Below are 24686 nucleotides of genomic sequence, written 5' to 3' on the forward strand. Positions count from 1 at the left end.
TTCTCCCCCTCCTCTCCTGTCTTGGTTGGTCTCTCTCTCTCTTTATCTCCCTCTTTCCCTGCGCTTTTCTTTCGGGCGTCCTCTTTCTCTCTCTCTCTCTCTCTGTCCTTTTTTCACCTTTATCTTTTATCTGTACTGGTAATCTGTTGCTGTTTAAACTAGCCATAGACCTTGTATCTGGCTCTGACTGGAGGGAGATGGCAATTCGATGTCCTCTCTATCTTGGTTGGTCTGTCTCTCTCTGTCTCACTCTCTCAACCTTTTTCTGCCCAGTTTTATCCCTCTTTCCCCTCAGTTCTCCCCCGTATCTCCCTCCTCCTGCTGTCACTTTCCTTTTACCGCTGTCTTTCTGCCCCCTTTCCACTCCTTTCACTGCCTCTCTCCCCTTTCCCTCCCTCTCTCTCTCTCTTTCTTTTATCATGTGTATAATACAGTGTGTGCCTGCAACATGAACAGAACACTTAAGTTTGTACCACACCAGCGTTTATGCTAATGTCACGGGCAGGTTGACTAGGAAGTACTAGCACGTAACATAATACATTATCTATTAGCCTGGCTCCACGAAACCAACACGCCACGTCTTGTTTTCGAGCTTGAAACTGTGTTTTATTTTTCATGAGGATGACAATGATGAGATGATGATAGAAGCTGTGTTGAGTGATCTAGTTCTGTCCATGAGATGCACCTATCCTGCTGAAATCAAATACATTACTTCCTGAAGGTACTTGTGTTAAAAAACAACAACATCAATATTCTTTATAAATAAACGAACTCCCTTTCCAACACCCCATCCTTATATACATTACATACAGTATCTATTTTTAATAGTTGTGCGAAACCTACATTCAAAATAACTCGTTTTTGGTGAAAAAAGCAAACCAACAATTCAAAATGCACGTCTTCTTCATCTTCATTTCCTGTTTTCTTCTTCTCCTCCCATCTCTCCATTTTCTCCAATTCCTACCCAATGCAACCTCAAGGTTAGCAGTCTTGACTTTGCAATGCGCAATAACATGTGAACCTTGTATTTCCTGTCCCGGGTGCATGGCGGGTAATAAAAAAAACTGGTGAGGCTTTATGAATTATGGGCACTTAATGTCTTTTAAATAAAGTAGATGTCATTACAAGATGAGAAGGGGATATCAGACTGCTCTCATTTCCTGGGTTCTGGCACACAGATCGAAAACATTTCTGTGTGTGTTTCTGCTGATGCCTCACAATTTTTCTTATATTCTTTTCCCCTCCCCCCACCTTTCACATATGTGTGTTTAGACCCACCCACAGATACACACAAACACACACACATGTGCACGTACACACACAAGTCGGTAAAATAACACAACAGGGATTGGCACATGCAAACACACACAAATACACTCACACACACACAGACAATATCCTCCCCGTCTCCACCAACTGTCATGTTCTCTCCAGCCAAATCCAATTTGCATGTCATCAAGTTCGCTAGTAGAAACACGTACAGTAATATTTCAAATTCCTCCAACTCCCTGTACGGATCTGGCTAACCAATAGAATTCATTTGTATCCCCAGCGCCCCGGTGGTTGACAAAACCGTCCTTTGTCTCGGCAGAACAAAAGATGAGAGACAAACCAAACAATTCCAGTCACCCCAAACTTCCCAGACGGTGCCAGCCGAGACACCCAGCAGAACCGCGGTTTCGGTCCCAGCTGTCATTCCGCAGCCGTGCGTAACGGGGACAAACAAAAACGACGTGGTGCCGCTCTGTCTCTGAACGCAGCTCATCGATCACCGTGCGGAAAGAAGGATGGAAATAGAGAAAGAGAGGGAGAGAGACTAGGAAAATAAAGGTCAAAAGGAGAGGTTTGGGTTTCGGTAGATTTGAGGGGAGTAAAAAGAGAGGAAGAGAGAATGGGCCGACAGAAAGATGTATAAAGAGATGGTTCGAGACAGAGAGAAAGAGATATGAGAACCCGACAACGGGAAAGAGACGAGGCAATGTCGAAAAGAAAGGGAGAAAGAGAGAGAGAGAGAAAGAGGGTGACTCGGGGACGTTCGTTGAGTCCAGCCCTCTCGCCCCTCCGTGGCACGTTGTGACAGCTCTGGTCCCCAGGCCTTCCACATAGAAAGATACGGTGTGATGGAGGGATGGTGACAAAAAGGATGGGAGGAAAAGGAGGATGGTTGAGATGATGGCGGGGAGTGAAAAGTTAGATAGTGTGTTCGGGGGGTGGGAAAGAAGGAAGGCAGAGAGAGAGGGTAAGAGACTGCCAAAGAGAAATGAGGCAAATGGAGAGATAAAACCAGAGTGTGTGTGGGGGGTGGGGGAAGGGTTCAGGGGGGGGGGGGGAGTGAAGTTAGGGAGGAGAGAACGACCAAAACGACGGAGACATCCGACGTGCGGAGGGCACCAACAACCCCCTCACATTTCCCTCTCTCTCTCTCCCCCCCTCCCCTCTCCCACCTCTCCCACTGCCTTCATTCCCTCACCCCGACAGACCTCCAGGAGAAAGTTCAATCTTTGCATTTCATTGTGCCCGTGTTATCCCCTATGGGCATCCTCATCCCCTCATGAAACTTTCATCCAGCTTCCTGGATGAAAAATTGAGATCTGACACACACACACACACACACACACAAAGAAGAACATGCAGGTGCACACCTACCATGCTCTCACACATTTGTCGGCACGACCAGCAGGGTTTCATGGTTTGAGCATGTGGGGTCGGGTTTGTCTTCTCTCCTGAGGGGAAGAGAGTGTGAACGAGAGATGGAGGGACAGGTTGGTGGATGAGAGGTAGAGAGATGGGTTGTTGGATGAGAGATGGATTGTTGAATGAAAGATGGAGGGATGGGTTGATAGATGGAGGGATGGGTTGGTAAATGAGAGATGGAGGGATGGGTTGGTAAATGAGAAATGGAGGGATGGGCTGATAGATGGAGGGATGGGTTGGTAAATGAGAGATGGAGGGATGGGTTGGTAAATGAGAGATGGAGGGATCGATTGTTGAATGAAAGATGGAGGGATGGATTGGTGGGTGAGAGATGGAGGGATGGGTTGATAGATGGAGGGATGGGTTGGTGGATGAGACATGTGGTGCACTGGGGGCCCAGAACACTGGACTAATGCTGCGTCCAATATGAGTCTATTGGATGGATGGCGTAAAAGTGCCTTGGGTCTTATTGGAAAATACCCCAATGGGCTCCTCTCACTGCGGCTGGTGGTGGTGTGTGTGTGGGTGAAATAGTAATACGAATTGTGAGAGTTCGAAAACAAACAAGCACACACACACACACACAGGACCACATTCATGTTTAACTCCCATAACCCAGTGCACAACTACTGTGCGAAAGGATCTGGGGAAAAGAGAGAGAGAAAGAAAGAGAGCGAGAGAGAGAGAGAGAGAGAGAGAGAGAGAGAGAGAGAGAGAGAGAAAGAGAGAGAGAGAGAGGGTAGATAAACATCACTTACTAAATACCAAATTACTTTGGGCTGGCAGAATTTCGGAGCAAAAACGCAGCTATCATATATCAGGGTGCTGGCTAGGTCACCCCCATCCACCCCCCAACAGAAACAGCCAGAGTAGACTGTAATGAATCCTAAATGCCAATGCTGCCCGCCAGTGACAGGGCCACTTCTCCACTCCCCACCCCCTTTCCCTTCCTCCCTCTTTTCCTCCATCCCTTCCTCCATTTTCACCAGGGGACTGTGGTGCTCTAATCAGCAGGAATATCACGCCTTTATCAGCGGACCACATCTGAAAATTACAACGCGGCTCTCAATTACTCTCTCCCCTAGTTTTCTCTGTCTGACTCCCCCCCCCCCCCCCTTCTCTCGAACATTGTTCCACCTCTTTCCCTCTTCTTCCCACTCTTTATTGACAGAATGCTTCCCCTCTCCTGCAGGAATTCTCTCTTCTTCCAACTCTGTCGCTCGTACTCGCTCCCTCCCTCACGTTTTTGTTTCTTTTCATGTCACTCGGTTTCTGTTCCTCCCTAACATTGTCTCTCATCTCTCTGGCCTCCTCCCATCCATTTCTCTTTTGCCCCCATCTTTCTATCCCTTCTCTCCACCCCTTCTCTCGCCCCCTCTTTCCCCATTCTCTCACAGTTAGGCAAACAGAGCATTGAAGGAGGGATTACTGCCAGGGCCGGTGTGTGGCGGCTGATAGAGCGTCTATCTTCCTTTTTCTCTGTCTCCGTTGCTATTTTCAGATGCTATCTCTCACCTAGCCTTTCTGAGAAGTCCACATGACCAGCCTTCCCCCGGGCAGCTTGAGGTAGCTTGTCGAAGAAGACGGGGGTTGGAGGGAGGAAGAAAAAGGCTAAGAGAAAGGGGAGAAATGGAAGGAGGAAGAGGAGGGCAAGAGGGGAGGAAAGAGAGGGATGAAGGGTGGAAGAGAGAGGAGACAAGAGAGAAGAGAGAGGAGAGGGTCAGGGGAGTGGACGAGAGGAGCGGAGGGAGAGAAGGGAGGGGATGGAGAAGAGAGGTGACGTATAGAGGGTGGGAGAGAGGAGGAGAGAAGGTAGGGATTCGAGGGTGGAAGAGAGGAGAAGAGAGGAGAAAGGAGGGTGCAAGAAAAAGGGCGTCAGGAGGCCAGGTGTTCCCAGCTGTTGTGTTGCCTTACTTTCCTACATGCAGACTTCACCAAACATCCTGCCACCCAACAAGGTCATGTGGATGTACATTTACAGCTCATTCAATACAGCACATCACATTTCACAGCAACTCACATCAAAATCAATTCAACAGTATTGTGTTTTTTTATTCGACCCTTTCTTTCAAAACCTTCAGAAAACGTTCCGCTTTGTCCAATCCCATCGGGACACCAGATTCTATCCCTCACATGCGATTCACGTACAGGAAACATCGAATATACTGTATTCCCCAAATGAAATAGAAAACTCAGTCTTATTCAGCATTTAGTACCTACGGAGGTCCGGTCGAATCAAGTAGGGAAGCCTGAGGGGACTGCAGGGCACCAAACCAAGACAGCACCGGCTCCCAATCATTTCAGACCTCATTGAGGTTCTATTGATAGGCAATGATGTGTGGGCGTCAATTTCACCAGACCCATGTTTTTTCATCTCTTGTGGTCAGACCCAGTGGCACCCAGAAGGATGGAGGGAAGGGGTGGGAGGGGAGGGGGCGAGGAAGAAAGACAGAGATTAAGATGAGAGCAGGCACAGAAAGACAGAGACAGATGATCAGGCAGGAAGGCAGGAGGGCAGACAGAAGGACAGACAGACAGACAGACAGACAGACAGACAGACAGACAGACAGACAGAAGCACAGACAAACAGGCAGGCAGACAGGCAGTAGAGGAAATTGAGCTACCTTTATAGAAAAGGAAATGGAAAAGAAAACGAGCTGGCCGGTCAAAGAGAACGGAAAACATCCATGACTCAAAAAGAGAGAGAAAGACAGAGCGAGAGCTCAAAGATTCCGGAAAAAGACCGAGAAGACCCACAACAATGAACAGAGGTCGAGAGAGAGAGAGAGAGGTACAGGGAGAGAAACAGAAAGGTAGGGGAGGTTGCATGGCAGGGGGGGGGAGATGGATGGCGTTGTTCACGATTACCTGTGAGGGGGTCAGCGTTAAACTACAGGGCCAGATAAGGGGACCCGCAGCAGCCTTGGTGTGGCCAGACATTGAATGCTTAGCCCATTGATTTAGCTGGGAGCCGGTGCAGAGCTTTGAACAGGGCTCCAAAACATCCAGTTGTTCATCACACGGACAGCTCACAGAGGCTGTACGCCTCCAGTGTACACACACATACATATTGACACACACATAGATGCGAGCACGTCCACACACTCACTCTTTTGTGGACCCACATGGCAGCTCACAAGCCAATGCTTTCATACACCCACACACTGGATTTGGCGCAATCAAAATGGCCGACGATGTTGGAAAGGTCGATGTAGGGGGGCAATGCCAAAATATCCCCATGTCCAGTCTGTTACTTCTGCCATTGTCTGAGCGCCCCAGTCCCTGTGAACTCTGGCGTGACTCACGAACATGTGATCGCAGATTTCTTCAGGTGGCTTCTGTGAGTGTCACCCCATCCTGGCGAGGCCTCAGAGACGGTGAGAAACGACACCACCTGTACACCCTGGCGCAGGCCCAACACACACACACACATACTCACACATGCCCAGGAGTACACAACATACCCCTACCTCACACACACACACACATACTCACACATGCCCAGGAGTACACAACATACCCCTACCTCACACACACACACATACTCACACATGCCCAGGAGTACACAACATACCCCTACCTCACACACACACACACATACTCACACATGCCCAGGAGTACACAACATACCCCTACCTCACACACACACACACATACTCACACATGCCCAGGAGTACACAACATACCCCTACCTCACACACACACACACATACTCACACATGCCCAGGAGTACACAACATACCCCTACCTCACACACACACACACATACTCACACATGCCCAGGAGTACACAACATACCCCTACCTCACACACACACACACATACTCACACATGCCCAGGAGTACACAACATACCCCTACCTCACACACACACACACATACTCACACATGCCCAGGAGTACACAACATACCCCTACCTCACACACACACACACATACTCACACATGCCCAGGAGTACACAACATACCCCTACCTCACACACACACACACATACTCACACATGCCCAGGAGTACACAACATACCCCTACCTCACACACACACACACATACTCACACATGCCCAGGAGTACACAACATACCCCTACCTCACACACACACACACACATACTCACACATGCCCAGGAGTACACAACATACCCCTACCTCACACACACACACACATACTCACACATGCCCAGGAGTACACAACATACCCCTACCTCACACACACACACACATACTCACACATGCCCAGGAGTACACAACATACCCCTACCTCACACACACACACACATACTCACACATGCCCAGGAGTACACAACATACCCCTACCTCACACACACACACACATACTCACACATGCCCAGGAGTACACAACACACCCCTACCTCACACACACACACACATACTCACACATGCCCAGGAGTACACAACATACCCCTACCTCACACACACACACATACTCACACATGCCCTGGAGTATACAACATACCCCTACCTCACACACACACACACATACTCACACATGCCCAGGAGTACACAACATACCCCTACCTCACACACACACACATACTCACACATGCCCAGGAGTACACAACATACCCCTACCTCACACACACACACATACTCACACATGACCAGGAGTACACAACATACCCCTACCTCACACACACACACATACTCACACATGCCCAGGAGTACACAACATACCCCTACCTCACACACACACACACATACTCACACATGCCCAGGAGTACACAACATACCCCTACCTCACACACACACACACACATACTCACACATGCCCAGGAGTACACAACATACCCCTACCTCACACACACACACAAATACGTACTCACAGATACCCAGTCAGACACAACATACCCCACGACACACACAAATACGTACTCACACATGCCCGGTCATACCCCCCCCCCCTCCCCCTCCTCCCTATACACACACACTCTCTTGAAGGCATCAGTATTTCAACTCTCCTGGCAGCACCTGCAGTGGTATTTGTTTTGATGGTTTTAGTGAACGGGCCTTTGTGGGGGGATGGGTGGGTGGGGGGGTGGGGGGGTGGGTGGGTGGGGGTGATGGGTGGGTGGGCAGCTCAGAGTAGGATGTCTATAATTACATATTGATTTCTGGGGGTGCGCTGTTCAGCCAGCGTGGCGAAAGTGTGCATAAATCACTCTGGCTCTATGATAGCCACGTATTTATTCTTTTTAATTCCGTTTATGGTGATCCTGATTCATGCCCCGCCGCCTCGACGCCCCCTTGTCGGAGTGACGTGTGAGAATGTGTGTTTGTGAGGCGGCGCGTCGTAGGTGTATGCGGCGTGCGCGAGTGTTTAGAAGAATTTATCAAGCGTGCGTTCGCGTGAGTGAGGTAGTGTTTTGCAGGTGTGTGTGCATGTGTGGTGTGTTTGGGCGTGTGGGAGAATCTATCAAGTGTGTGTGTGCGTGTATATGTGAGGTGATGTTTGTAGGTGGGGTGTGTGGGGGTGCGTAGGAGAATTTATCAAGTGTATATGTGTGTGTGCTTGAGTACGCTTTCAGGTTGGTTTATGTGTGTGCTAGGTAGCGTGACCCAGCCTAAATCACAATTATAATGCCTTGCTAGAATGAAGGCTGTGAGATCCAAGGTCCTGCTTCAGTCACTGATCCCTGTCCTATTTCCAGACTTTGTTTGCGAAAAACTTTGTCCTGGAAAACAACCTTAAAGTCCCTGTAAAGTGACAATAAAATATGTGTTCTGAGTTTGTCACACCACAGAAAAATGTGTTCCTAGCCACCCAGACGAATTTGAATGATTCAAAAAATCGGCAAGTAACTAAAATAAGTTATCAAAATCTTGGCATCAAACGCTGGGGGCGTGTCCGCTGAGGTCGCTGAAACCACGCCCACTCGTGGGAAAGCTGCTTTTCTCTCAACTGTCAAATTGTAGCGTTATTTGTCTTCAACAAAAACTCTACAACTACAACAAAAATGCATGCTAGCAGGATTGGATTAACACAGCCATAGACGTTTGAGCCTACAGAGAATCAAATTCAGATGACATTGACCGGCTACCCGGGAATCAATCTCGTCCTTCTCTGTCTGCAACCAAATGGTCATTTTTAATCTCCCTTTTATGCAAGTTAGCAAGCTAGAGTAGCATGTTATCGATATGTAACTAGCATGACTTAGCCAAATAACGTTAGGCTATCAATATATAACAGTTTATTATTCAGGGATCTCAAGTCTCCCACATTCGCCGTGAGACTGACGCATTTCAGCCATTTCTCATGCAACACCTTGTATTTCTCACACATTTCAACCATTTCAGTGCCTTGCAAAAGTGTTAAACCCCCCTGCTAAATCACAAACTCACTGGATAACAATGAATACATAAATTTTTTGTAGTTATCAATACAATTATTTAACAAGAAAATGAATAATAAATAAATATTGGTTTGACACTCCACCCCACCTCACCCCAAACCCAACGCAACTTCCCCTAAGGAACAGTAGTCCCATTTTGGCTTAAAACATCTCTGCCAATCATTCTTTCTACTTCTCTGGGAGAATTTAGCTTTGTTGCCTAAATGTACTCCTGGAAACATTTAACCCTTGTGTTCTCTTCGGGTCATTCTGACCCATCAGTCATTGTGACCCACCGTCGTATTGCGACAACTGTACCGCATAGAAAAACAAAGGGAAGCATTTTATTTGAACCGTTGGGCTGTCTCAGACCCCCCACATTGCAAAGGTTGAAAGAAAATTATTTTTGTTTTTGTATTGGGTAAAATTGGGTAAACACAACGATGGTTCGTTATGAACCTTTGGGTCATGTGACCCGAAGGCAGCACAAGGGTTAATGTAGAAAAAACACATAGCATCTACATGGTCTTGATTACCTGTCCACTTTCTCATCCGGTTCTTGCTCTCTCTCTGTGTGCTGACTCCATCCAGCTCCATCTCCTTCTCTCCCTCTCTATCCTCCTCTCTTCCTCTCTTAGTGCTGTCAACCAAAAGTCAAACCAAACAGTATAATCTGATAAGAGGTTGGGCCTATAAATTGACCCATATCAATGTATACCACTATTCTAATATAATATTGGGTTGCTGTGGGTAATGCAGTAACATCATTTTCTCTCCTTACTCTCACCTGAACCTGGCTCCTTTCGTAAGAGACACAAAATGGAGACTATGCATCTGGAAAAACAGTCATTTCCAATGAGTGAGGGTTCATTCCCATGCTTCAATTTACAGTCCATAAATGTACTGTTGACTAAATATTTAATGAAGCCTAATTCTATCAGCATAAGACTACTTTAGCTCTAACTAAAATAATGAAGTGCATTAGCAGTTAGCTCCTTAGCTGGCAAATGTGCAACAGAGCTAGCTACCTCAGATAATATCTGAGGTAGCTAGCAAACGTCAGCTACTGTAATACTATTAACACGATGATGGAACTAGAACTAGACACTTTCTAAATCACAGTCAGACAATTTGACACAACATTCTCTGTCAGAACATTCAGCAATTTTAGTTGCTTACGTTTTAAACTTGTGATCCTAATATGCACCATTAAATTAACTAGCCTACTTCACCTTTGGTTTTACTGGCGGAGCGAACTACCAATGCTGTAAAGGAGCACGGAGACACAATATATTATTAAACTGGCACAGGCACACAAGGGGAGTAGACAGAATAATCTTTTTAGTTAGGCCTAGAAAAATATGGATAGGCATCTTTTCAGTTTTTTTACTTATTTACTTTACGATGTGCTGAGATATTTTCATTTTTGGGTAGGCCTTAGATCAAATTGGGTAGGCTTGTGCCTGTGCTTTGAACCTGTAATTGATTGTCACAGGGTTCTCAAGTCTCACACATTTGCCGTGAGACTCACAAATTTCAACCATTTCTCACGCAAAACCTTGTATTTCTAAGAGAAGTAAGGAATAACGTAATTTGTCCCGCTATAATGGATATATAGTTAATGGACGAGGCACATATGGAGGAAAGTTTTACATTGATAGCTGTCTCGAGTTAATGCTACCTACCAGCCAATCAGAAAGATCAACAGGTGGTGTGCTTGAGCACCCGTAAAAAGAGTCTAAAACCGCCCGTTGTCATTAGCTACAGTACAGTAGACTAGGCTAGCGTTTGCTAAATAACCTGAGGATCGAGGCCTGGGCTGCGTTTCCCGATAACGATGGATCGTAGCAATGATGAAAAAACGAAACCATCGATATTTCTTATGTGCGTTTCCCAAACATGCTCGCAAGGAGTAGGCTAATCTATGCGCTTTCAAGAGCTACTAATTTTCAATAGACACTTTAGCTACGATGTCTTTGGGAACGGCCCGTAAAACTATGATTCATCGTACGATGGATTGTACGATCAACTTTGTCTTACGACGCTTTCGGGAAACGCAGGCCTAGCTTGTTAAGGTGAGCAGTTAGCATGTTTTGGTAAATTGCCACTGTTAAGGTCATGGATAGTGAAGATACTGTTATTTGCTCAGATATTAATGCCTGATAGGTTCAGTAATCAAATGAGTTGATTGAGCTAATTAACCAACTGGCTACCAGGTGGGTTGCCAACTGTGCCTATTAGCCGGGACGTCCCTTACATTGGGCCTAATTGATTTGTCCCATACGTGACCTCCCTTGTCCCGTTTATTGACTGCTATGCTGATCTAACTACTGAATGATAGCCTACAACAGCAATAGAAGCAGTGCAGATCACAACACTTGAAAATGATCACCGACATCATCCAATCACAGCCCCCCCTCAAGGGCATCAGTAGGCATCGTTAAGTAAATGCTTAAATTCTTTCACACAAAAAAGACAATAAGGGAAATGTGTGACGCTGTGCAGTCGATTTGACCTGTGGAAATAAAGATTAAACTCCGAATATGGATAAACCTGAAAAAAATAAAAGATTGTGCAGCTACAACAAACAAGGGGAAGTAAAAAAAAAAAAAGGGGGGGGGTGGTTAAGCCCATCAGCGTTTACTCGACGAAAGCCTTCTGTAGCCAACTTTATGTCGCTGGGAATTTTCAGTTGGCCATGGAGGTGAGAATGACTTGACTCAACATGCTTCCACACTAATAGTAAAGGTACAGCATACAGAAGGTATTTTATTTTTTGTTTGTCATAGTCTAGGCCTGTGTAATATTAACGTCAGGGAGTCAGGTGGCTGAGCGGTTAGGGAAGCGGGCTAGTAATCAGAAGGTTGCCAGTTCGATTCCCGGCTGTGCCAAATGACGTTGTGTCATTGGTATATTGGTGCCAAACTGTTGAAGGGAGACGGAGGCCTTTCCTCCTTCTCCTCACTCCATGAGTCTGCAATATTGTCATTTTACAAACTAACTGGCTGTACACTGCTTTGAGTAATTTGTATCATTTTCGACAAACCTATGGAAGGAGAATGGCCTCTGGGGTTATACAGCAGTGTTCATTGGTGAGCTGAATGGAATCAATCCAGTGCCCAATATTTTCTTTTAGAATCACCAATTACACAATTACTGAAACATCAACTATACCACAAAAGCGAGATTTTGTATTTATTTTTAAATGTGGAATTGATGTCTATGCTTCTCAGTGAAATTTTCTTAATACTGAGTATGTCTTGTGAATTGTTATGTGTTGTCCACTGGTAGTAGTTAACAAGTCTACTTAAAGTACAGTTATAGGTATATTTCAAGTATAAAAAATGTATCCTAAATTGAAACCTGTATACTTTAAAGTGCAAACATACATTGTAAACTGTAAGTATGATGTTAAGTTCACTTTAAGAAAACGTGTAAGTGTACTTGCTATACTATAAAACTATCAAACTAGTAGTTTACTGGAAGTATACTTAAAGTATACTTTCATAAACTAAAAAGTGGGCTGGAAGTATATACCTAGTAAACTAACAGGATTAGTTCACTTGTCGTATACTTCACAGTATATTTACTTTACTTCTCTTACACTTAAAGTATACTTAAAAGTATCCTTTTAAACAACACTATAAAGTGGCCAATTTTGTCCAAAGAGGTATTAAAAAAGTACATTTACAAGTATACTACTACATTGATGTTACAGTTTTTCACAATTGCTAAAACACATTCTTGAAACAGTCACCCATTTTCTCAAAACTGTAAACACAAAACCTCATCTTCAAGCACTATTTACAAAACCTCTGAATCCTCTTGCAAAATGAAACTTTTGCCTCAAAACAGTTTTACCTGTGCTCAAAATCAAGCTTTCGCCTCAAAACAGATTTACCTGTGCTCAAAATCAAACACTGCTCTCAAATCATAAACAAAGTGATAAAAATGATATACACTATCAAGCAGTCACTAAATACACAAAAAAATTGAAAACACATTGTTCAAAACATATAGTTCTCAAGGAGAAGTACATTTTTACGTAACCTCAAAACAAATTTCATATTTATCCGTCATTGTCTTTTGATGAACGACAACATGTTCTATCATAGTAGCTCAAAATGTATCAGAAATTACTACTCTGCTTTGCTCTTTGCAATTTTTTTTGTTCTTTCTCCTCCTTGTACCCCTATACAGTACTGTACCCTGCATCTCACTACTCACAACTCACTCTTGTTCTTTGTTGATATGAACCTGCAACCAGTCAAAATCTATTGAGCAGTCAGTACTGTTACTGTAACAAATGGAAAGCATAATGTTCAGGGCCATACAATTTGTTCATTGTACAGTATACAGCCTACAATGCACTGTACTACAGTATACAATACTACAGTAAAAGGGACAAAAATCTAAGGAGTAAACATGTGATCAATGTGCTTCTTCTTGTCTTTGGGCTGGGTCAGGCCAGAGCACTTCGTCGACATCACAAGCAATATTTTCCCATCTTCAACAACCTGTTTGCTCTCTGAACTGGCTTATATTGGTTGAGTCACATCATTTGAAACAAGTTACAGTTTTTCACAATTGCTAAAACACATTCTTGAAACAGTCACCCATTTTCTCAAAACTGTAAACACAAAACCTCATCTTCAAGCACTAGTTACAAAACCTCTGAATTCTCTTGCAAAATGAAACTTTCGCCTCAAAACAGTTTTATCTGTGCTCAAAATCAAACACTGCTCTCAAATCATAAACAAAGTGATCAAAATGATATACACTATCAAGCAGTCAGTAAACAATACACCAAAAAATAGAAAACACATTGTTCAAAACATATAGTTCTCAGGGAGAAGTACATTTTTTATCTCAAAACAAATTTCATATTTTTCCGTCATTGTCTTTGATGAACGAAAACATGTTCTCTTACAGTATAGTAGCTAAAAATGTATCAGCAATTACTACTCTGCTTTGCTCTCATTTTTGTTGGTTCTTTCTCCTCCTTGTACCCCTATACAGTACGGTACCCTGCATCTCACTACTCACAACTCATTCTTGTTCTTTGTTGATATGAACCAGTCAAAATCTATTGAGCAGTCAGTACTGTTACTGTAACAAATGGAAAGCACAATGTTGAGGGCCATACAACTTGTTTATTGTACATTATTCAGCCTACAATGCACTGTAGGCCTACTACAGTATGCGCTACTACAGTAAAAGTAAAAAGGGACAAAAATCAAAGGAGTCATCATGTCATCAATGTGCTTCTTCTTGTCTTTGGGCTGGGTCAGGCCAGAGCACCTCGTCGACATCACAAGCAATATTTTCTCTCCTGAGGCAGCGGGGGAAGAAGCCTCTTGTGTGCCGTATCCAGCCCTGACATGATTCCTGACCTATGTCATCACAGGCTAATTCCATGGCTTGCAGCAGATTTACCCTGGTGTAGGGTTGTCTATCATACACTTTCCAACTCCATGAGGAGAAAAACTCCTCAATCGCATTCAGGAAAGGCGAGTATGGAGGGAGGTACAAGGTCATAAACTGACCATTGATGTTGAACCATTCCCTTACCAGAGCAGCTCGGTGGAAACTGACATTGTCCAACACTATTACATAGGTGGGAATGTCATTCTCATTTAGCTCTTGACCCTGCTGCTCTTGAACCCGCTGCTCAAATAAAATATCTCTTAGATTGGGTGTTATATGATGCTGGGTGTTATATGGCCCGAGTGTAACATTGTGATGTAGAACACCATGGTTGCTGATAGCAGCACAGATTGTGACATTGCCACCTCGTTGACCAGGGACTTCAACAACGGCCCGCTGTCCAATCGTGTTTCGGCCTCTCCTTCTCCTCTTCGTTAGATTGAAGCCTGCTTCATCGACAAAGATGAACTCATGGGGTCTCTCCAAGGATTCCAAGTCAAATATTGTCTGTGTAGGAATACAATACACTGTATGTAGAATTTTGTAAGTCGTACAGAGACAGTGTTAAATTGTAGAGTGCAATTAGGCCTACCGTATGCACTTCTGATTCACATACATTGTATGTACTGAAGAGTAATGTCATTCACATAGTATGTGGCAGTACTGTAGACAATCTGGATTACAGTAAATGTGTCTGAATGTACACTTACTTGCACATACTGAGCTCGCAATTCTTTCACCCTTTGTGAGTTGCGCTCAAAAGGTACTCGGTATACCTGTTTCATTCGTATGCTGTTACGATGGAGGACACGGTCAATTGTGGATATGCTCACACTGTCGATTCCCTGGAAGTGTGTGTTGTCTTGTATGACGAAGGAAGGACCATGCCCACTATAATGGTCTCTTGCTCCGGAGTAAATATAGCTGTCCTTCCACCTGCATGTGGCAGCCTTGTAGTTCTACAAAAAGTAGATGTGCAGTTACCAAAAATATTCATGCAGTACAATACATACAGTGATGAACTTTACAAATGTCTATTCAAACAGCTGCAATAGTGTAGTACAGTAAATCTGCAATTACAAAAATACAGTAGTATACTGTACCTGTTCTCTTCTCTGAATGTCCTTACTATGGTGGACACAGAAAATCGGCTCAAATTGGGGTGCACTCTAAGTCCTGCTTCCCTCATTGTCAATCCATGGACTATAACATGGTCAATGACTGTTGCTCTAATTTCATCCGATATTTCCACTCTTTGTCTTCCTCTTCCTCTTTGTCCTCCTCTTCCTTTTACTTGCCCTCCTCCTCTTCCTCCTCGTCGCCCACCTCGAATACGCACTCGTCCTCGTCCTCTCACATAGTTTCTTCCATCCATTCTCAGACCTTCTCCTTCCCACCTTCAACAACCTGTTTGCTCTCAAAACAGCCTTATATTGGTTGTGTCACATCATTTGACATCAAGTGAAATCAATTTTGAGTGGTTGTGTTTAATCAATGACATGTGTTCTCTATTTGTATTTGATTGTTGCCACTTGTGTTTACCAGTATGGATGACATGTGCATTAGAGTGCAGAAGGAGTTTTGAGAATGAGAATGTGTTTAGAGTTTTGCTGAAAAGTCTATGTGAGATTTGCAAATTGTGTTTTACCATGTGAAATGGTTTAAGGTATTGACAACAGACTGCACAATTAGCTACATGAGTTTAGGCAACTGATAACTTTGTTCAGCCAATGGGTTTTAGTGTTTTAGCAATTCAGAAAAACTGTAAATCAATTTGAGTGGTTGTGTTTTGTCAATGACATGTTTTCTCTATTTGTATTTGATTGTTGCCATTTGTGTTTACCAGTATGGATGACATGTGCATTAGAGTGCAGAATGTGTTTTGAGAATGAGAATGTGTTTAGAGTTTTGCTGAAAGGTCTATGTGAGATCTGCAAATTGTGTTTTACCATGTGAAATGGTTTAAGGTATTGACAACAGACTGCACAATTAGCTACATGAGTTCAGGCAACTGAGAACTTTGTTCAGCCAATGGGTTTTAGTGTTTTAGCAATTCAGAAAAACTGTACAAACAGTATAATCGGGAGATATACGGTAGCTGAAAGTTACTTGATAAAATGAACTTGTGTATACGTTTTTGTAAGGGAAAGCTCACATGTCAAATAAAGGAGGGCAACGACTTACTGTAGCCGCAAAATGTTATGAAATGAATCAAGCCGGGTGTTTCATAAGGAAATCCAAGCAGATCAGCTGAGAAGTTAACGAAGGAGAAATTGAAATGCACAGAAAACAAGGGAGAGACGAGAGATCAATAGAGAACAATAACATCAAATGAGCTCTGTACTGTATTCTTAAGAAACGGTAGAAGAGAGAAATGGGGCAGGAAGGATTGATGGTGCTTGGGTCCTTCAGGCATTCTTTGTGACTTCAAATTGACGATTTCATTTCAGTCCGTTTCTTCTGAACTCAGGGGGCCGTGGGGCCAGCCTGTAGCCAAGGTACAGAACAGTAAGTAAGTGAAAGAGGGAGAAAGGGAGAGGTACTCCAGGAGAGATGGGGCAAGTGATGTGCTACAGGCTTGGCTGCTAGGCGACTCGAGGGACAATCTAAACTAGATGAAATAGGGGTTAATCCACTCCTGAATTAAAATACCATCTACACATGTTATCAAGAATGCAATCTTTAAATGGTACCTGGCTCAGGTAAATAGTTTCTGTGGGTAAAAATCTGTTTGTTGTGGTATTGTTCAATGTTACTCATAACAGTTGATTGACATGTAGGTTTAACAAATAGGAAGCCCTATGTTGGTAGACTAGGATGAGGGAGTGAATGTGGGGTGCGGGGGTCAGTTACGGAGTGAGAAGCCGAATAAACATGTCAACCTTAGTACACAGTCTGTCTCACGCGCATTATTAAGCGAACCTGACATTTGTAAGCCAGTGTATCGAGTCTATTGAGGAGGAAGCGATGTAAATAAGAAACACCTCTGACGTTAGCATAAGCACAAAATGTCTGTCTTGAGAAATCCATAGAGTTTGTACAATAGCCATGTAGGCCTACAATAAAGGTGTGGTCTCAATACCTGTCACTTGGAAGTCTAGAAAATGTGAGCAAAGCATCAAAACAGAGTTACGTCTGCGCAACAACAAAAACATTTGCACAATGGGCGTTACATTCTACTGCTCTCTTTTCTTCCACTTTCAAGACTACATTTTGTATTTGATTTGTTGTGTGCCTCGATCTCCTCCGTTTTGTTGACAATTATCTGAAACGTTAAACAATTGACACATCCGTGCTTCTAGTCAGGCCGCCGTCACGACTCCGAACTGTAGCATAGGACAGCACACAGAGAGTGAAATGACGGTATCAACGACAGAAAGCAAGCGTTCTTCCCAACGCAGCACTCAAACCAACGCAATCTGACGATCACTTTCCAGACTGCGTGAGCCGCGCGTCGGGGCGGGTCGCCGCCATCCCGGGGTGCTCCCGGATTTGATCAAGATGGAGATGCGATGAGAGGGCGCCATTAGGGTGATTTGTGGTTGTCTTATAGTTGCCGTGGCAACCCTGTTTATTATTTCTTTTTCTTTTTTGCTGCTGCTGCTGCTGCGTTTCAGACGGCTCTCACTCATAGACTCTCGCACAAACGCGCACGCTGTCACTCAGAAAACTATTGCATTAACACAAACTCTTACATTGTCACACACCCACTCGAATACACTCACCATTGCGAGTAAGTGACAGAGATTGATAGAGAGAAAGAAACGGCACTTCAAATCATAAGGGCTTTGCATAATATAGGCCTATACTTTATTTTAAACATTCCCACTGCAGCTTGAGCTAAAGCACTCACATTTAACCAAAACTTTGTTTCAGAATAACTTGACAGAACATTGCTTACGGAAACTATTCCTCTCTGTTGTCCTGGCTTCCCAAAGTTGTGTTTTTCTAGGTTCATGCTGCTACAGTGCAATCCTTAATTTGTGCCAAAAACATCGTGGCCTACAGCACCGACAACCCGTCAAAGTCGAGATGAAGACTCGTGCTGCTGTGTTTCTACAATCTGGCTCTTCACTGGTTTCACACGGCTATCAGAAACAGCTATCAGCCCCATACGCGCATCAAAATAATCTGTTCTCCCAAAATCTATCCTCGATGACTGATATAAAATTGGGAGTCCCACAGAGGAATCGAAGAAAGTGCGACAGGAGATGAGAGCGAGAGAGAAACAGACGAAGCTATGAAATATATTTTAGAAGGCGTACCATCGACTTTCGGACATTGGGAGGCAAGGAGGAAGCCAAAGGTGTTGCTCCATACCTCATGTTTACAGACCAGGTATCAGCCCCGCAAGTCATCTCCGGTGTGTCGATTAAGTTAGGATTGAAAGACATTCCCGATTTGCTAACCCTCAATAAATCCTCCATCTTTAACTAGAAAATACAAACTCTTGGATTCGTGGAAAAGTAGGCTATTGTTTGCTTTTTAGAGCTGGAAACCGAAGGGCAATTTAATCGCAACCATTCTGAAAGCTGTTAGAGGTGCAAATTAATGGCTTTTTCAGTGTGGTGAAGAATGTGTAACAGGAATCAAGAGCTAGACAGCGCAGCTGAATTGAGAAGTGGCAATAATGGGCCCCAAGTCTAAATAGACTGTTCAACAAGGTTCAAATGCCACCTTAAATAATTCACAGTAGCCTATTTGCTAGTAGTAATTGACCTAAGTCTGGTCAAAGATGAGATTTTTAATAGATACGGGAATGTGTGCCAAGCTTATCACTCGATATGAAAAATCTTCACATCTTTTTTTTCTTTTGTCAATTTTTCCTGTGCCTTTACATTCAAGAGATGTTATTTCAAGCCCAGACGGGGTTCATTAGCGTAAGCTTCTCACTAATTATGAAGAGCCTATTTGTCTACATACATAGTCCTAATTAATCAGGTAGGTTTGGTTGCTCAGTGGTTGCTGCCGCATTATAGGCGTCCATTCTAAGTGCCTGAACGATCTATAATATGGAAATGTGAATAGGCTTCTGCCACAGTATTATTCACTGACACAGGCCCCCTGGGCACCCCTGACCTGCAATCCTTCTTCCTCTCCTCCGTACACAGTGATCCATCCATCTCGCTGCCTCTGTTCGGAACACATTCTTTTTAATCAGGCACATTTACACACCTTGCTCTGGTGCACCTCATTAACTATCAATCATCAGTTGGGACACAAAAGTATTTCATATCTATTTGAGAAGAGCTGCGTTAGTATTTTATGTTGTTGAGCAACGGGTAAAGGCTCAGTCTGAGCGGAAGGAACGTGATGCACGCTTGTCGCATCTTATGCCGCACTGACAACAAACTTGAAAACCAGTCGGGCCACGAGCTAGTCGAAAGTTGTTGTTCACCCGTTCCTTTTGTATTTCATCCAAAAACACCCACGTTTTCTTGAGTTGACAACTTGGAAAGGAGAAATCTTCGCATTTCCTCTCAAAGGCGTTTCTATTTCGAAGCGCCACTGGGAGTGCTCTTCTTTGTGATACCAGCCAGCTCGTCAGACGTTTTACCTTGTTTGTTGATGTGTGCTCCCCCATTCCCATTTCGTGAGAATACCTTTCGCTCCTGCATAAAAGATTATAGATGAGACGCGATGCGCTTTACACATCAACGCAACCCACCCTCCCTTGCACCCCCGCCCCAACCGAACGCCACCTCAAAGTATGGTAAACTTATTGTTGCTAGGCTCTAAATAGATTTTTCCCCCATCATGAACTAGATATGTTCTCTGGGCGAGACAGAAAAAGGATAAATACATTGAGGTGTGTGAGTGAGAGAGAGAGAAAATGTGCCAAGGATAGAGGGGGATTGTATTTGACGGACAAAGACACAGCGTGCGTGTGTGTGTGTGTGTTGATTGATCCCTGATGAGTATCTTCATGCCTCTGCTTCCTGTGGGCTCTGTGTGTGCAGGCTTTTCTTCCCTTTGTTTTCACAGCCCATGTAATTCCACCCCAGGCCACAAGTTTATTTACATCTCCCTCTATTCCCTAAGCAATAAAGGCTGTTACTCAAGGCAACTGCAAGGACGTGTCTGTGTGTGTGTGTGTGTGTGTGTGAAAGAGAGAGAGCGACATCATGACTAGGTGTGAGAGGGAAACGGCGTGCATGTGGGCGTGCGCACATGCTTTAAAAAAGTCTGCGTGCGTTGTTTGAAGGTGTTATAAGAGGTGCCTGAAGTGATTTAGATTGAGAGTCATTTTAGGTTGCAGATGGCCAGGTGGCGGGTGCCAGACCTTTCCCCACATCGTTGAAGTGTCATTTGCGAGACCGCAATCCAACCTTCGACCGCGACAGGTCCGCACACCGTTAGCCAGTGACTCCAGTCTCCGTGTCCCAGTACTTTGGGTCAAATTCGACCTTTCCTACCAGGAGCCAGCCTTTACAAGCAGTTGATTGAACTGGCAAGGATTCGAATGAGCTGTCGGGGCACAGAGTGGAACCGATGTTCTCACTTGAAGGAGCCAATTAACTCGAAATGCGTCTTTCGCTCGCTTTCACGTGGGCTACTGTGAGAGGAGGGAATTCTCGGAGGGCATCGGCAGGGACGAGGGGGTTGAGTCTCGGCGACGGTGGATATGGTGAAGGAGGAAGTGGAGGTTAGATGGGGCGGGTACGGTTTGGTTCACGGCCCCGGAGGCTGTTGGGTAATTATTTCCGGCAGATTTATGCTGCTAGTCAAGTGGAATGGTGACCGTCTACGCCCTGAACGCCGGCGGGCTGGGAGTCGACCGACGGTTAGCAGCGGAGAGGGGTCGGAGAGGGTGGACGCTGGACTGTGAGGCAGTGTGAAGGGAAGGTCAGGTGATTAATTGGAAGAGCAGTCAGGGTCGCTCTCCATTGTCGGGGTCGGGGGTCAAATGAGTCCGGCATTGAGTTTGTCACCTGATGCATGGCTCGCCCCTGTCCTGTGCAATGATGGGTTGATGAAGTCGTAACTCAGAATGGCGCCAGGGGAGAAAGAGAGAGAGAGAAATAAAGGTGGATGGAGATAGAGAGAGAGAGAGAGAGAGAGAGAGAGAGAGAGAGAGAGAGAGAGAGAGAGAGAGAGAGAGAGAGAGAGAGAGAGAGAGAGAGAGAGAGAGAGAGAGAGAGAAAAAACAAGACAGGAGAGATAGATAGATTGAGGACATGTCTGTGTTGGGCGTGTATGTGCGATAGAGAGAAAGAGACCATCTCTGGAAATGGCGCCCACAGTCTTCCGAAAGACATTTCCATTAAATAGCTATCAAAAGTGCCTAGAACGTTATTGACTTCATATCCTGGGTGTATTTTTCTCTCTTTTTTTATGCAAGGGGAGATTTCAATGCCTTGAAAAACGCATGGAAAATTGGCAGCCCATAAGCCTGGGGAGAATCACCCTCCTGCAATCATTCTCTCCTGCGGCAGTCTTTGACAGCAATAAGGCGGCCTGGATTACGGCAGCATTTCAAACACTCATCTCGGCGTTCCCAAAGACATGTAGAAAATCAAGACGGATGTCCCCGATTGACACCGCGAATACGCCTTCCCTGACGGCTCCCTCCTTGAGATTTAAATGATTTGTATTTTTTTCCTACCACCTTTTTGATTTTGGTGCGCCATTCGCACATCACTGTGATTCTGCCAGATCTTTTAATAGAACACAATAGAAGCCATGATCGGGCCCCCTCGAGTTCCATATCAGCTATTCAACCTCTTTTTTTTCTTCTTCTCAAACATCACAGATCTTTGAAGCCCTTGGTTCTCCTCGGCGCGTCGTTCTCTCCTTCGGAGAACACGTTCCTTCTCGTGTCTCCCTGTCAAGGCACCCCGCTGTAAATATCAGAGTGGTGTATTTCGGAGCTATAACAGGAACATGACTACCGGCTTTCTGGACGGTGGGGTTCCTTCAAGTCTTTCTTTATCCACTCTGGTGGGATGTCATTGTTCGTGGTGCCCATCTACCCCCTGATGTCCTTGGAGAAAGACAATGAAGATCTAGTATGGGCTAGACGAGTAGCATTGGGGGCGTAGCATAGCAGAAAAGCACTATCAATCTTCTCGAACAGATGACACGAGAACAATCGGGTTCCAAGCGGATTGTGTCCTGGAAGGTTAACTGGAGACCTTTTCTCCAGAATGAAAAGGCCTGTTTTGTGAGTTAACAATCTTAGTTTGAATACATCCGGTAACCTTGACAGTTTTTTTTTTCTTTCTTTTTTTTGCATTGTTTATTCGGGAAATAAGCCTCCCTTACTTCGTGTGAGCTTATATCTGTGACGTAACACTCCCAAGACTTCTTCTGATCCAGTCGTTTCAAAGAAATACACAATGCAATGCCTATTGAAAACATTGTCTCCGAATATCACTTTCACTCTGTGAAACAACAATCGAGCGCTGGATCTTATCAGGAAAGATCAACTAGCAGACAGGGATTCATGAGCACGTCCAGCAGTGTAGTAAGTAAGAGAACAAAGGCGGTCAAAGTAGCCTCATTTAACTGTATATCTGGTGTGACTGACTTGCCAGCTTCCCACTTATCAGTATCCGCGCCTCGCTGTCACAGCACAGCCAGGAGAGGCCAAGTCAATCCTCATTAATTCTCACAGCGAATTAGCGGGAGAGGGAGAAAAAAAAGTTGATGATAGGAAATTAATGACTGTGAGCAGAAACTTCAATTATTCAACAGTAACAGGATTATGATGAAAGATTGTTAGATTGGCTCCTTTTTTTGCCGTCCTCTTCCTCCTCCCTCTCCTCAAACACCCCCCTTCCCTCCCCCCCATCCCTCCTCGTCCTGTGTTTTGATGGAGGTGGCTGCCATTGCCCTTATATCCATTTATAACCACAGTCCAATAGGAGCGCGTGCTCCTGCGCTTATTAATGCGCGATTAAATATTCATTCACACTGAGTGATGGATACGCAACACCAGGGCGGCGCCGCCAGATGCTGTGCCAGTTTGACTTCCAATGCCTCGCTAGAGAAATAATGAAACCCAACAGACCCGGTTACAATGCCAAGCGCACCAAATAATGCATGAGGTAGATTTTGCGGCAATGTGCAATGTGTTTAAGCTGATGCTTATCTAAGTAGCAAACATTCAACCATATGCTTGGAAGCAATGCCTCCTATTTACAGGGATTGGAATTTTCCTTGGAGAATGCATACATTTCCAGCGTTAAATTATACATTAGTATTTCGAGCAACGTAGCATTACAGATTCAACTCCAGAATGTCGTTTTTTTCTGTGAAGAAACATTTCTCATGGTGTGAGGGATGCCTCAGGACAGGAGATATGTATGCCACTTGATGAATTATCTCTTTAACTCCGCGGGGGGGGGGGGGGGGGTTGGGGGGGTGGAGGCAAGGGTTAGCAGAAAGAGGGAGAAAAGAACCCCGAAGACGAGAAGTTTAAAAACAGCATGCCGACACCCACACCGTGCCGATGGTATCTCAAGGAGAAGACGAGAGAGAACAGAGGGATAATTAGAGGGGGAGAGAGAGAGCGAGCGAGGCGTCTTACGGCACAGTGAGCTCGGATCAAACCGTCTCCCTGCCTGGAAGGTGGCCCACTTCATCATAAAGCCTCGACGTGGGAGATGCCACAACACCTTTCAATCAGCCCAGACAGAGAGCACCCCCAATGCAAATAAAGTGCTCGGGCGTTTAGGCTGCTGACGAGAGCCGAGTGGTTCTTTGCTATCAGCCTGTCCAGGTCGTCGTTCTCAGGCCGCGAGCTCGGCTTTCTGAGAATTGGGTTCTCAGATGTTAGCGTGATTACTATGTGCCTGTCACCTTGACAACAAGAACACAACAGCAAAACAAACAGGTGTGTAAACTGCAAACTGCAGTAAGACGAGTTTACGGAGCTCAGCGTGGAAAAGCTATGGTTAGGAGCTGAGTCAAGTGGAAAATTACTGGTCGAGACACAAGCCGGAATGTCAACGCTAATGCTAAGGCTGCGGGGATCCGACTAATCATCTGCAGGCCTCCATTGTGATAGTAAGTCAAACACTGTGAATACCCTTCTCAGCTGTCTGTGCTGTCATGTCAACAAACGCAACCAGCTGAAGACGCTCCGGGCAGACAATGAGGTCAAACAATATCATGGAGAAACTGGAGTGGCTTGCCGTACACCCTTTATGTCTGCAAGATGTAATTCTCTCGAGGCCTACCGTCAGAACATCGTCAAAGGAGTCACGAGTTCAACAGG

The 24686-nt window shown here is 44.8% G+C and overlaps 1 long non-coding RNA gene across 1 annotated transcript; it reads right to left on the reverse strand.

The window, feature by feature from the left end:
- Positions 1-565: 565 nt before the first annotated feature.
- On the reverse strand, positions 566-9674 carry LOC134008471 (uncharacterized). Its single transcript, XR_009928129.1, has 3 exons — positions 9574-9674; positions 844-960; positions 566-715 (listed from the first exon to the last, which is right to left on the reverse strand). It is a non-coding gene; the product is annotated as an uncharacterized LOC134008471 (long non-coding RNA).
- Between the last annotated feature and the right edge of the window lie 15012 nt (positions 9675-24686).

This window comes from Osmerus eperlanus, chromosome 22 (genome assembly GCF_963692335.1).
Source record: "Osmerus eperlanus chromosome 22, fOsmEpe2.1, whole genome shotgun sequence".
NCBI lineage: Eukaryota > Metazoa > Chordata > Actinopteri > Osmeriformes > Osmeridae > Osmerus > Osmerus eperlanus.